This window comes from Palaemon carinicauda, chromosome 23 (genome assembly GCF_036898095.1).
Source record: "Palaemon carinicauda isolate YSFRI2023 chromosome 23, ASM3689809v2, whole genome shotgun sequence".
NCBI lineage: Eukaryota > Metazoa > Arthropoda > Malacostraca > Decapoda > Palaemonidae > Palaemon > Palaemon carinicauda.
In genome coordinates, this window is record NC_090747.1 from 18,251,290 (window position 1) to 18,266,289 (window position 15,000).

Below are 15,000 nucleotides of genomic sequence, written 5' to 3' on the forward strand. Positions count from 1 at the left end.
TTGTTACCTTCTGCATAATTATTTTGACGTTTTGTCACGAGACAGCTAAGAACTCCATTATCCGGGGAGCCATGAAAAAGAATTGGAAAAGTTCTCAATACACTCTCAGGTCTAGACGGAGTGTCTTGTTACACACTAACGTCATCAAAGAAGATAATTATCCATCGGAGTCCATAAATAATAAAATATTCTCATGCTTAAATATGAAGTTATCCACTGTACCACAAATGTTTCATAAACACTAGTACACTGTAATGGTTTGCATTTTTTTTTTTCTTTTTCTGTCTGTTCATGCTAACATGAGTTTGTCATGTTTTATTTTTCAAGACGTTCTTCCTCGAAAGTAGCTGCATATAAACGTGATAATTGTTTAATAAAATTTAGTTGTATTCACATTGCTTCCCAGTTATCAGCAGACTGGTCCTTCATACACCACGATTAATATCTAAATACAAATACATATCTAAATACAAAGAAATTTTCTCTCTCTCTCTCTCTCTCTCTCTCTCTCTCTCTCTCTCTCTCTCTCTCTCTCTCTCTCTCTCTCTCTCTCTCTCTCTCTCTCTCTCTCTTTATATATATATATATATATATATATATATATATATATATATATATATATATATATATATATATATATATATATATATATATATATATATATATATATATATATATATATATATATGTGTGTGTGTGTGTGTGTGTGTGTATGTATATATATACATATTCATGTATATATATATATATATATATATATATATATATATATATATATATATATATATATATATATATATATATATATATATATATATATATATATATATATATATATATATATATATATACATGTCGGGTATCTTATTTATATATTTTCACTGTGGTAAGGATTATGGTCAATCTATTTCTTATGCTTAATTCAGTGATAAGGACGTTCACTCTTTCATCTTTTACCTCTTTGTTAATAAGTCCTTTTAGGAAGTTTATTTATTCAGTCATCCTGTATGGTTTACGAATTTGTTTCTAGTGCTCATTGTATACGGATGAAGGTTGGTTTACCTTTTCTTTCCATATAAGCAATGTGTACTACTTGTGTTTCACACGTTCATACATAGAAACGACATTTCTCTTTTATGTATATATTATCCTTTGTATCTTTGCTCTCCCTTCACACTGAAAGCATATGGTATTAACATGTCTGCCTATTCCATTGTTAACTGTTATCAGAACCGGTTGCTGGTTGGACAAAAAGTACCATGTTTGTAATTTTTTACCTTTTTGTCTGGACCTAGTGTGTATATATACTCGATAGGTCTATAAAAAAAAGCTCTCAATTGCTTTCATCCTGCTTTTGAGTCAAAACCTATTCTATGCTCGTCACATTGGTGACCCAGGAAGTCGACTCGCTCCAAAAGCCTCCCCCCCCCCCCCCCCTCACTGTTACTATGGCTGCCCCATTGAAACTTCCGTCACTCGCCAGCGGAGAGGCGTTTGCTTGGTTTCTACCCGCAGATGTCCAGTACCACATCAGGTGCATGACTCGTTAAAGGAGATTATGTTCTCATGGCAATACCTAAGGACAACTTGCAGGAAATCTCCGACTGGCTTTGTGTACAAGGAGACACCCCCATAACGTATGACGCCCTTAAAACATATCTACTGTAGCAGTACTCGCCATCGCCAGCCACCCGTATAGCGAAGCTTTTTCAGCTCTTTCAATAACCATTGGTTGACCACAGCTTCGCTCGCCCTCAGAGAAGCGACCAGTATCACTCGCCTTCAACCTGCTGCACACGGCTCTCCTGTTGAGGTGAACCTACTTCATGCCCTTTGGTTACGCCGTTTACCTGAACCTATACACGCTGCCATACCCGATGTCGATAGTTTACCCATAAAGGATTTGATAACCAAAGCTGACCCTCTTATGAACAGCCACTTCACGACCTTCAAGACCTCCATCAACGCCTCCAATCCTGATGAAGACAACACCTATTCAACGTCAACCGAACCTGACGAGAATGCCGTAGGACCCACACTCCTACCCCGTGATGTGCCCCAACCAACGACTTCTTCAACCACTTACTGCCGCCCATCGGCCGCAGTTTTGCTACTACCACTCCAGATTCGGGGCTGTCGCGAAGAAATTGGCCAAGGATTGTGAGTTGCCAAAAAACGTGTAAGTAGGCCGTCGGTCGTGGCGGTGGCCTCCCTTGTTTCTAATCTTTTCTTTTTTTCATAATGTAGGAACATCATGCAATTTTTTTTTGTTTTCTTCTGCCAAAGGAACTCTTCAGGACACAACGTAATCTGTCTAAATCTGCCGACGTCCGCCTGGTAGCTACCAACGGATCTGCGATACCCACGTACAGTTACGAAAACCTCACATTATCGTTTAGGAATGTCAAATTTAATTGGAAGTTTCTCATTTCTGACTTCACATTGCCAATATTCGGTGCAGATTTCCTCTCTCATTTCCACCTTCACGTCGATGTCGCCCACCGACGATTGGTCACAGCAGACTCATACTTGTCGAAACCTCTTCAACCCGCCCCACCAACGTTGCTCTCCACATCATCAAACCCATGGAGGCCTAGCCCACCTCCTCAAGTCGTATCCGCAAGTTTTCTGTCCAGAACTTCGCCAACGCCCACGTCTCCTGCCAAACACGGTGTTTATCACCATATTAAGGTGACGGGACCCCCACTCTTCAAAAAATTCAGACGTCTGGCACCAGATTGATTGGCAGCTTCCAAACAGACATTGGCTGAAATGGAGGAAAGAACCTTTGCGAAAAGGCATCCAGCCCATGGTCGTCACCCTTATACATCCTCTTGAAGGAAGACGGCTCCCTCTATCCGTGTGGGGATTACAGGTGCCTGAACATGCAAACAGAACCGGATCACTACTCCTTCCAAAACATCACCGACGTGACCTCCTACCTGCGCAAAGCAATGGTTTTCTCCACGCTCGACCTCCTGAAGGGGTATTATCAGGTGCCTATGAACCCAGAAAACATCCCAAAGACCAGCATCACCACTCATTTCGGTACATACACCTTGAATAACTCCAGTTTTGGCCTTTGTAATACTGGGGCCATATTCAACGCCTCATGGTTGGCATCTTAGGGGACCTCCCATTCTGTGTTTGTTACGTGGACAACATACTAGTGTTCTCTTACTCAAAAGAGGAACACCTCCGTCACCTGCGCATCATGGTCAACCACCTACAACAAAATGGCCTTGTAGTCCACCATAACAAGACTACCTTTTGTGCCAACTAAATGTCGTTCTTAGGACACAGTATCACTCTTGAAGGAGTCCTTCTTGGGCATGATAATCTATTATCACTGTTTTCTGCCAGCCATTGCCGCCACACATGCTCCCCTCTAAGCCTCCCTCAAGGGCAAGACAAAAGACCTGAAGTTGGGGCCTCTTCAAGAAGAGGCCTTCTGCAACGCAAAGAATGCCCTATCAACCGCAGCTGCTGTCACTTTTTCCGTCCGACATGCAACTCTCCTACTCTCCACCTATGTCAGCGACGTTCCTATTGGTGCAGTACTCTCTTGCCACGCCCATTGGCCTTCTTCACCAGAAAACTGTCCAAGGAAGATTCGGGTTATTTTACCTTCGATTGCGAATTACTGGTGGTGCACTTGGCTGTCCGTCACTTTTGCCATTTCTTAGAAGGTACGCCCTTCGTCATTTGTACAGACCACATGCCTCTGATGCACGCTTTCAATCAACAGTCTGACGCCTGGCACGCCCATCAATACCGTCATCTCTCCGCAATAGCTGAATACAATTGCACCCTCCAACACGTCTCTTGGGAAATGAATTACATTGCCGATGCCCTGCCAAGAAACACGTTGGCTGCCCTTCAACTGAGACTGGATTACAACACCTTGGCTGAAGCCCATGATAGGATCCAGAGTATTAAGCTTGTAGGACATCCTGCACATCCCTCCGTTGGGAAGACGACCCCCTTGATGACTCTAACACCCCACTCCTCCGTAACGTCAGTACTGGTAGACTGCGACCATGGATTCCTGCTCCCATGCACTGACAGGTGTTTGATTTCATTCCCGGCCTTTCACATCCCTCGCGCCATTCCACAGCACAGCTGCTTAAGACGAAGTTCATTTGGCATGGTATTACCAAGGATGCTAAGTATTTTATCCACGACTGTACTTCTTGCCAAACTTCCAAAGTACATTAACACACGGATTCAGGAGTGGGCACGTTTCCTAAACCTCAACGTCGTTTCACCCACATTCGAGTCGATGTTGTAGGCACACTACCCAAATCAAAAGGACATCGTTACCTGTTTACCGTCATTGACCACTGCACTCGTTGGCCTGAAGCCATTCCCATGGAAACTGCAATGTCTGCTTCATGTACATCTGCCTTACTCTTAGGATGGATAGCAAGGTTTGGTATCCCTGAGCATATTACTTCTGACAGGGGTACCACTTTCACCTTTCAATTGTGGACATCATTAGCGAATCTTCTGGGCATCACCCTACACCAGACAACTGCCTAAAACCCCGCTGCCAATGAAATGGTTGAACGTTTTAATTTCATTCTCAGAGCAGCTTTCATGTCCCGCTGCAAGGACTCCAAGTGGTTTACTCAATCTCCCAGGGTCCACCTGGGACTAAGGAACACTCCTAAAGATGCCCTGGATGTCTGGGCAGCTGAAATGGTGTATGGCAACCCGTTGGCCATTCCTGCAGTGTTTTTCCCTTCTACAACCTCCTCCGACAATCTGCAGCGCATACGTCATGTCGTGGGAAAATTTACTCCATGCCGCCAAACTTACAAGCCCCCAGTGAAGCATCACATACCAACAGAGTTGCCCTCTGCAACGCACGTCTTCCTACACAAGGACATTAGCAAGCCACCGCTAATGCCCCCTTACACGGGCCCCACTAACGCCCCCTTACACGGGCCCGTTCCTTGTGATCCGACGCAATCCGAATGCATTCCTTCTAAACATTCGTGGCAAAGAAGACTGGGTCTCCATTTATCGTCTGAAACCTTCTTATCTCTTGCCAGATGACCCGCCTACAGTTCCCCTCTCTAGATCAGGGCACCCTATTTAACATGTAGAGTATGTCATTTTTAGGGGGGTGGGGCGGATCTATGTACCCGTTGTGTTCCACGCGATCTTTCATAGTAAGGACATTTCTCTTTTTTGTATATATTATTCTTTTTATCTTCGCTCTCCCCTCACACTGACAGGAACTTGTATTAACATGTTTGCCTATTTCAATGTTAACTGTTAACAGAAGCGGTTGCCGGTTGGACAAGAAATAACTTGTTTGTCTTTTGTGACCTTCTTGCCGGGACCTAGTGTGTATATATACCCGGTATGTCTATAATAAAATATTCAGTTGCTTTCATCCTGCTTTTGAGTAACAACCTACTCTTGGCTCGTCACAAATGCTTTATTAGACACCTTACAAAAATACATAACAAGACATACTATGATTTCAAAATGAGGGTTTCGCTCATAGGGGAGATATATTACGAGACTTTATTAAAATTACCCAAAACATGCATGGAATGTCTGCAGCTCTCATTGAAAGTGGAGATAACTTCATATTCCAATTTTTTTTATGGAATTTAACTAACTAAAATTATTAGATTATTACCTTTTTTTCTTTATTTTTTGAAAGGAGACTTCTTTGTTTGATAGGTAATATACAGAAACATAGTATCATCATCATCATCATCATTACCAACAGCCGTCAATAGTTCAGTGCAGAGCAAAGGACTCAGATATGTCCTTCCACTTTCGTCTTTTTATGGTCTCTACTACTCCATGCCCGTAAATGTCCTTAGTTCGTCAATCCATCTTCTTCTCTTCTTCACTCTGCTTCTTTTATCATCTCTAGGGACCCATTCTGTTATTCCTAATTGTCGTCTTTTGTCTGGCATTCTTTTTATATGTAATGTCCATGTCAATTTCTTTTTCTTACTATTTCTTTGATCTTTCTTCTACTTTCATTTGCACTCTTATCCAAGTTGCTCTTTTTTGTGTCTTTGTGTTATTCCCATTATTACTTCTTTCATAACTCTTTGGGTTGTAAGTAACTCATGTTCTTAGCTTTTATTAAGGCTCCACGTTTTTAAGGTATTACTTAGTAATGGTAAGATGATATTGAAAACTTTTTTAGAGAAAGTGGCAATCAACATTTCATAATTTCATTTTGTTTAGCAAACGCTCTTCATACCAAATTTATACTTCTTTCAATATCAGTCTCGTGTCTTGGGGATTCCCATGCTGTCAGTCCTAAGCCCATATATTAATTATCATTCTCTAGAGGTTTGTCCATAACTCTAATTTATTGCGCCTCTTAATTTTCATTTAATCGTGTCTTAGTTTTACTCATATTCATTTTCAGCCCTAAATTTCTGCTTTTCTATTCAAATCTCCTACCATCTTTTGCAATTCCCCCATGATTCATCTGCAAATCTTAAGGGTCTTGTGGAAGAAAAAATGTGAAAAAAACAGGAACCATATATACACACGTTATTGAAGGTATTACATGCATGGTCAAACAGACTTCATCTCTCTCTCTCCTCTCTCTCTCTCTCTCTCTCTCTCTCTCTCTCTCTCTCTCTCTCTCTCTCTCTCTCTCTCTTAGTGAAGTATATACATCTTCATATATATATATATATATATATATATATATATATATATATATATATATATATATATATATATATATATATATATATATATATATATATATATATATATATATATATATATATATATATATATATATATATATATATATGTATATATATATATATATATATATATATATATATATATATATATATATATATATATATATATATATATATATATATATATATATATACATATATATATATATATATATATATATATATATATATATATATATATATATATATATATATATATATATATACATATATATATATATATATATATATATATATATATATATATATATATATATATATATATATATATATATATGTACACATATATATGTATATATATAGCATTTTGCTTTTCCAACTAAGGTTGTAGCTTGGCTAGTAATATTGCATATATATATATATATATATATATATATATATATATATATATATATATATATATATATATATATATATATATATATATATATATATATATATATATGTATATATATATATATATATATATATATATATATATATATATATATATATATATATATATATATATATATATATATATATATATACATAGGGATCACTGACTAGAAAATATGCAATTCCTTCGTGTTCGGTGATGGCATCTCCTTGATAATTGACAAGAAATTTCATCAACTTGAAGTGGCTGGTGACGGGATATTGAAGGTTATAGTTGGTTTTACAAATACTATTTGATCACATGGTACCTTTATGTCAGGACTGATATATTTGAACTGTTTTTTTTTCTTATTGTATTTTCATGCTGTGAAATAATTTTGTTAAAATTTGTATTTAAAAAACCAAGCATCTCGTTATAACTCTCTCTCTCTCTCTCTCTCTCTCTCTCTCTCTCTCTCTCTCTCTCTCTCTCTCTCTCTCTCTCTCTCTCTCTCTAAAGTTCTTTTCAATACATCCCACAACTGTTTCAGTCCTACTGTTTGAAACAAAATATATTTCTTTTCCGTAAAATTGCAGGCCTTCTAAAACCGGAACAAAACGTTCAAATGTGTCACAGCGATCACCCTCATAATAACAATAAATGTAAGAATGGTTGTTCGTTAAAGGTATATTTTTCAAAATTCATGTAATTCTATCGGTTTATTTTCTTTTTTTTTTAAACTGGCCATGATGATGATGGCATATTTCGAGTAATTTTACGTATATTTCTTTTTTTATTATGCATGATACATTTATTTTTTAGTATGATAATCTATTTATTCAGTTCATAGTTTAAATTAATCGTAGTGACATTGACAGTTTAAGCATAATGATTTATCAAAAATGAAAGTGAACTACATAGACAAATATTAGATAAATATGTTCTAAAAATAATGTATTTCCCAATTTGTCCTTATACATATCTAATAAAGCATGAACTTTATACGTACAAGAATCCGGTGTCTAGATCTCATTATGACGAAATTAACTGTGTATGGTGTCATTATAATTGATTTTATTGAATCAGGAATGGGGCAACTTGCATATATCCATAAATAGGTTGCCTAATATGTAATTGGGCATCTTAAACCAATCCATACACATTTTATTCAAAATGCTGTCTATTTCGTGAAACAGGCAATGAAATGTCTTTTTCATAAATTAAGCAATTTCAAGGTTTAGACCCCATACATCCACACACACACACAAACACACACACACACACACACACACGCACACACACACACACACACATATATATATATATATATATATATATATATATATATATATATATATATATATATATATATATATATATATATATATATATATATATATATATATATATATATATATATATATATATATATATATATATATATATATATATATATATATATATATGTATATATATATATATATATATATATATATATATATATATATATATATATATATATATATATATATATATATATATATATATATATATATATATATATATATATATATATATATATATATATATATATATATATATATATATATATATATATATATATATATATATATATATATATATATATATATATATATATATATATATTTGTTCCGACACAGACACTTACCTCGAAACACTTTGCATAGGAGTCACTGGTGGCTCCTCTTTAACGACCAGAGTTTTGCGTAGTTTACCCTACTATATCCAACGTGACCCGTTAGCGGAAGAGAACGTGACCTGGGGCAATGCCCGAGGTCAGCCATGTGGCGACGATCTCTACCTAGTCAGTATGTTTTCTGGTCGCGTTGTGTTCACACACACCGCTCCTTATTCTCTGTGCGACCCCCTTTGTGCGCGTTACTATGTAGTTACTACATGGTCTCGATTCCTTCACGAGTGATTAGTGCCTTATCTGTGTTCTTTTAGGATCGTTCCTTTGTGCTTTTATTGGCGTTTTAGTGCTTTGCCTTGCTTTATGCTTGGGTCTAGCGATCTCTGTGTGTGCTTTGGAGTACGATCGCCGTTGTCCTGGGCCTAGAGCCGGGTATTCGTGTTGGGATTTCTTGTCAAAGCCAGTTCGCCGTCAGACACGTGTCCCGGATGTGCCGGTTGGCGCGAGGTCCGATGGGGGAAATGCCGCACGATGAAGACGGATTCGAAGAGGTCTCCTAGGGAAACTAGCATGTCTTTCCCTGCGACGTCGGCAGGAGAGGGGGCAGGTTGAGTGCATTCTTCTCCCCTACCCAGGGTAGGGGACGAGGTAAGTCCTTGAAGTGTAAGAAGTTGGTGCCTCCTTCCCAAGAGAGAGATGTTGTGGGGGGAACCTTTTTTGTTCAGGGCAGATCAGGCGCCTACAGGTGAGTGTGTGGGGGTCCGAGGGACACGTCTCTCTCGTAGGGACGGCGTCTCGGCGGAGGACCCCATGTGGCCTAATAATGTTCCTTTTTTCTTATCACCAGATTCATGGGTAGAGGCCTCAGGCGCTTCAGCTGCGGAGGGATCCGCTGGCATGGGATGTACCAAGGACGCCGTTGAGGTCCCCACTGGACATGGAGGAGGTCCTATGCTAGTCCTTCACCCTGGATCCGCATCGGGGTTCGATCCTTCAGGCCCTTCAAGCGAGGAACGTCGGAGACGACACAGGAGGAAGAGAGATCAGTCTGTGTGGAGGAACTCCCCTTGCGGTCTCCCACAGGATCTCGGGACGGGAAGTCCCCGTTCCCCTCCATACAAGCCAAGAGCCCCGCCAGAGAGTCAGCTGATGGGCGGAGGACCTCGTCTTGTAGGCCTAAGTCCCTTCCTAGAGCCAACCCATCCGCTCAGTGGAGGGAGCCGTCTTCTAGGATGGGCAGCCTAGACGGGTCTCCCCATCGGGATGATAGACAGCGACGGGCACCCCCGTCGATCTGTTTCACGGAGGAGCCGTCCCGGTTCTCGAGGAGAATGGGGATCAGTCTGTGTGGAGGAACTCCCCTTGCGGTCTCCCACAAGATCTCGGGACGGGAAGTCCCCGTTCCCCTCCATACAAGCCAAGAACCCCGCCAGAGAGTCAGCCGGTGGGCGGAAGACCTCGTCTTGTAGGCCTAAGTCCCTTCCTAGAGCCACTCCATCCGCTCAGTGGAGGGAGCCGTCGCCTAGGATGGGCAGCCTAGACGGGTCTCCCCATCGAGATGATAGACAGGGACGGGCACCCCCGTCGATCTGTTTCACGGAGGAGCCCGTCCCGTCGTCCAGGTCCTCCAGGAGAATGGGGATCAGTCTGTGTGGAGGAACTCCCCTTGCGGTCTCCCACAGGATCTCGGGACGGGAAGTCCCCGTTCCCCTCCACACAAGCCAAGAACCCCGCCAGAGAGTCAGACGATGGGCGGAGGACCTCGTCTTGTAGGCCTAAGTCCCTTCCTAGAACCACTCCATCCGCTCAGTGGAGGGAGCCGACTTCTAGGATGGGCAGCCTAGACGTGTCTCCCCATCGAGATGGTAGACGGGGCCGGGCAACCCCGTCGATCTATTTCACGGAGGAACCCGTCCTGTCGTCCAGGGCCTTGAGGATAATGGGTCTCGTTCCCAGACAACAAGCTGAGGGACCTAACTAGGACCTCAGGCTTGATACCTAAGGGAGCAGGAGACAGTCATCCTAGAAGGGCCTCCAAGAGCCTCGACAGGGAGACAGCCGAGGAGCAGAGGACCTCGTCTTGTAGACCTAGTCCCGTCCTAGAGCCACTCCATCCGCTCAGTGGAGGGAGCCGTCTCCTAGGATGGGCAGCCTCGACAGGTCTCCCCATCAAGATGATAGTCGGGGACGGGGGGCCTCCGTCGAACTATTTCACGGAAGATCCCGTCCCGTCGTCCAGGACCTCGAGGAGGTAGGAAACGTCGGCCTAAGGGGGTAGAATGAGCCGAGGGTCCCGTCAAGGTCCCCGTCGAATAGGTGTAAGACCGCTAAATAGACGACTTACCCGACTCTCGCCTCTGCGGCAGTGCCCATCCTCAGTCCACAACCTAGGGCGGAGGCGCCCGTCGCCATAGCTCTTCAACCCCGGACGGAGTACCTGGTCTACGGCAATGAGGGCATGCCAACGGGGTTATCCGCTTACAGGGTGGAGGTCCTTGTCGCCATGGAGATGCCCGTCATAACGGGGGCCTCGCCTACAGGACGGAGGCCCTCTCCACCATGACCATGCCCGTCATAACGGAGGACTCCGCCTAGAGGACGGAGGTTCTGGATGCCATGGCAATGCCCGTCCAGTGTCAGCTCAAAGTCCTGTCTACAATCACGAGCTCTGTTGGAGGCTCTCCCGGGGCCGCCTCGATGAGTCAGGCCGAGGAAGGAGTCTTCTGACACCTTCACGGAGGGGGCCCGTCACCACCTCGAAGGCTCAAAATGACGGAGGCACCCTTCTCACCTGGAAGGGCTTAACCGCGAGACTCTTTCAGAGCGGGGAGGGCCCGTGCTGACTCTACACGTGCTCTGATCCCTCCGTGCCACCCCTCCACGGAAGAGCCTGTGCCTTTATCAAAGGCTCGTTAAGTGACAAAGGTGCCCATCTCTCCGGAAGGTCTTAGCCGCAGGTCCCGTCGGAGCGGAAGTGCCCGTGTTGAATCTACACCCCATCATGAATCTTGGAGGGTGATCTCCTTGATAAGGGGACACAAATTGAGCAGCCAATACCTCAAGAAGTATTTGACTGGCGAACTGGCCTTAACAGGGTTATGGAGGAACCTGTCTAGAAGAATTCATCTTTGGCTCCTTCCGAGGAGAGGGACGTAAAGTTGGGCATAGCCATTGATAAGGTGTTCACCCGAATAAGGACACCTCCAAAGGTCCCAGTTCAGCCAAACTGCTACAGGGCCCAAGAGCACAAGGCAAGTATTAGGCCTTAGTAGGCCGTCCACTTGGGACTAGTGAGAAGGAGGCCTAGTAGGGGTAGGACAAGGTGCCCCGGAAGACCGGCTAAATCTCAGTTGACCCAAACCAACAGAATGACTTACATTGGGAATAACCCTGGATTTGTCACAGGTCAAGACCTTTTCCACCCATAGGCAGTCTGAACAACCTGGACAAAGTTCTCCTTCCCTTCCTTCGAGGACATCCCAGAAGAATGAAGGAGGGGCAGAGGTTGGTAGGACATCTGGTGTCCTTAGAGAGGCTAGTTCCGCATGGGAGACAGATCCCAAGGAGGGTTCAATGGAACTTAAAGGAGAGTTGGAACCAGAGAAGTTCCCCAGACAAGTGGTGCCAGTCCGGCAAGGAACCAGACAAGCCGTAGAATGGTGGCAGGATCGGTCACGCACTCTAAAAGGAATGCCCCTGTCCTCCCAACCTCCAGAATCCGCCAGTTTACGGACGGGTAGAAAAAAGGAGGGGGAACGCACCTCCGGGGAAAAGACAGCGAATGGGACTTGGACAGAAAGGGAGAAGTCCCTGCAAAGCAATGTCCTAGAGATGAGAGCAGTCCAGGAAACCTGCAATTATTTCACGGAAGACTTGGAAGGGAATTCAGTGGCCCTGATGTCGGACAATGCAACCTTGGTTGCATACGTTAAGAAGATACGAAGGGCCCGGGACCATGACTCTCCCCAGCGCAGGACGGAAGAAGTGGTTGGTGAGACGACGTCGGCGATGGAGGACTCCGCGTATAGGAGGGTATTCGACTTGATTAAAGGCTACATAGCCTGGTGGAACCCGTCCTACAGGAGTTGGAGACGGGGACCTCCGGCTTGAACAAGTTCTAGCCTACACCGCCCAGAAGGAGTCCTCACTTTCCCTTCCTGAGGCCACAAAGTAATTACCACTCGAGGGAAAGTGGACCAAACGGGACTTACAAGACAGGGGAAACCCTGGACATCCTTTGCCAGGGCTTCTCAGACGGAAGGGCGACATCAGCAGTCACCTTCTTCTCCCAGTTCGAGTCTGCCCTTTCAGGGGGAGGGCTGAGATCAAAATAGTTGTGCAGACTGGCCCTTCAGATCCTGGATTGGGAAGGAAAAGAGGAAATCAACCCTACAGCAAACTTCATTCTGGGGAAGAAGAACGTCCTAGCAGGCGGCCTCAGCAGAACAGGACAAATAGTTGCATCGGAGTGCTCCCTGCATCCGCGAGTGGCAAGCGACATCATTCAGATGTGGGGGTACCCAGTAATGGATCGGTTTGCAACAAGGAGGACGAACAACTCTCCGTATTCTGTTCACCTGTCCCAGACCTGAAGGCGGCATTGGAGGACGTGTCTCAACTCAGATGGGACGATCTAGACGTGTACGTCTTTCTCCCCCTTCTCCCTAATAAGTCGAGTCCTCAACATGGGGGCAGCAACCAACCTTACAATGACTTTGGTAGCCCCTTTGTTGGTCGGAGAGAGAGTGGTTAACAGACCTAATGAGTCTCGCCGCTCTCCCTCCCTGGACTCTTCCCAACTTACCAGATCTATGGAGACGACCACATTTTCAAGGGTTTCACGAAACCCACAAGCCCTTCGTCTTCTCGCCTGGAGGTTATCCAGTTCCTCCTGAAAAGACAAAGGTACTCAAGCAAGACAGATAGGAGGATGTCCCTTTACCTGAGGAAATCCTCTACGGCCATCTACCAATCCAAGTGGACGATGCACGTCAAGTGGACAAGGACAAGAAGATAGAACCATTAAAAGTATCCATGCCCATTATAGAGGATTTCCTGGTCCATCTCAGGGATAAGTTGGCCGTGACAATCCTAGCGATTAAGGGAGTGGGAACTGCCCTTGGTAAAGTTTTTCTCCTGAGAGGCATAGTTCTCGGTTCTTCAAGACAGGTGTCCATGCTCATCAAGACTTACGAGCAATCAGGCCCCTTCTGCCCCGAGAATCCCGAATTGGGACCTGGCAAGGGTTCTGGATATGCTCCTAAAACCACCTTTCGAACCCTTAAGAGACATTGTAGGTAGGAATCTCACATTCAAAGTGCTCTTCTTGTTAGCGTTAGCCTCAGCTAAGTGGGTGAGCAAGCTACAAGGATTTTCGTATGAGGAGGAGTTTTCTAGAGGTTGGAAGAAGAGACCCCTTAAGTTAGGCTCCTCCTTCGTCGCCAAGACACAGGATCCGTCAGTTTTGGGTTCCGAGGTGTGAGAGCTTTACGATCCCAGCAATCCCAAATGAGGTAAACCAGGAAGGTTTGAAATTGTGCCTCGTCAGGGTGATTAGGAAGTGTCTTAAAGGAACGGCGAAGCCCCGTCCGTCTATCAAGAACCTCGTCGTTTCCTGGGGTCAAACGAAAAAGAACATTTAGAATACAGTTTCCTTTTGGGTCAGACAAGGAATTAGACAAGCTCCCTAAAATGAGGGGTTTTCAGTGCCAAGAGAACCAAGGGCTCATGATGTTAGGGTTCTAGGCACCGTCCTTTCATCTGTAAAGAACATGTCGGTGGCTCAGGATCTTCGAGCAGGGACTTGGTCTAACCGGTCGACATTTCACTGATCATTTTCTCAAGGACGGTACGAGGAACTCCCAGGATGGGCTTTCGGTCGGGCCGGTCATCTCAGCCTTCCATTCGGATTGACGAATTAAGTCCCGGCCTCGATAGGGAACCACAAATGTTCTAGACACGGGGAGGCTTATTTTTCGTTGTCACCTTTACCCCCTTTTTCTCGTACTATCAGTTGTCCTCAGAGCTATCGCTCATTAGACAAGCCTCAAGAATCGTCATTATGGAACAAGAACAAGGAAGAAAATCGCAGAAGGGTAAGTGTTACCACACTTAATGAGTTTTTTGTGTAGTTTATCCTACTGTCCATTGGGGTCTTGGGCTACGGGCACTCCCTCCTCCTAAGGTGTAAGTCTCCTATGCAAAGT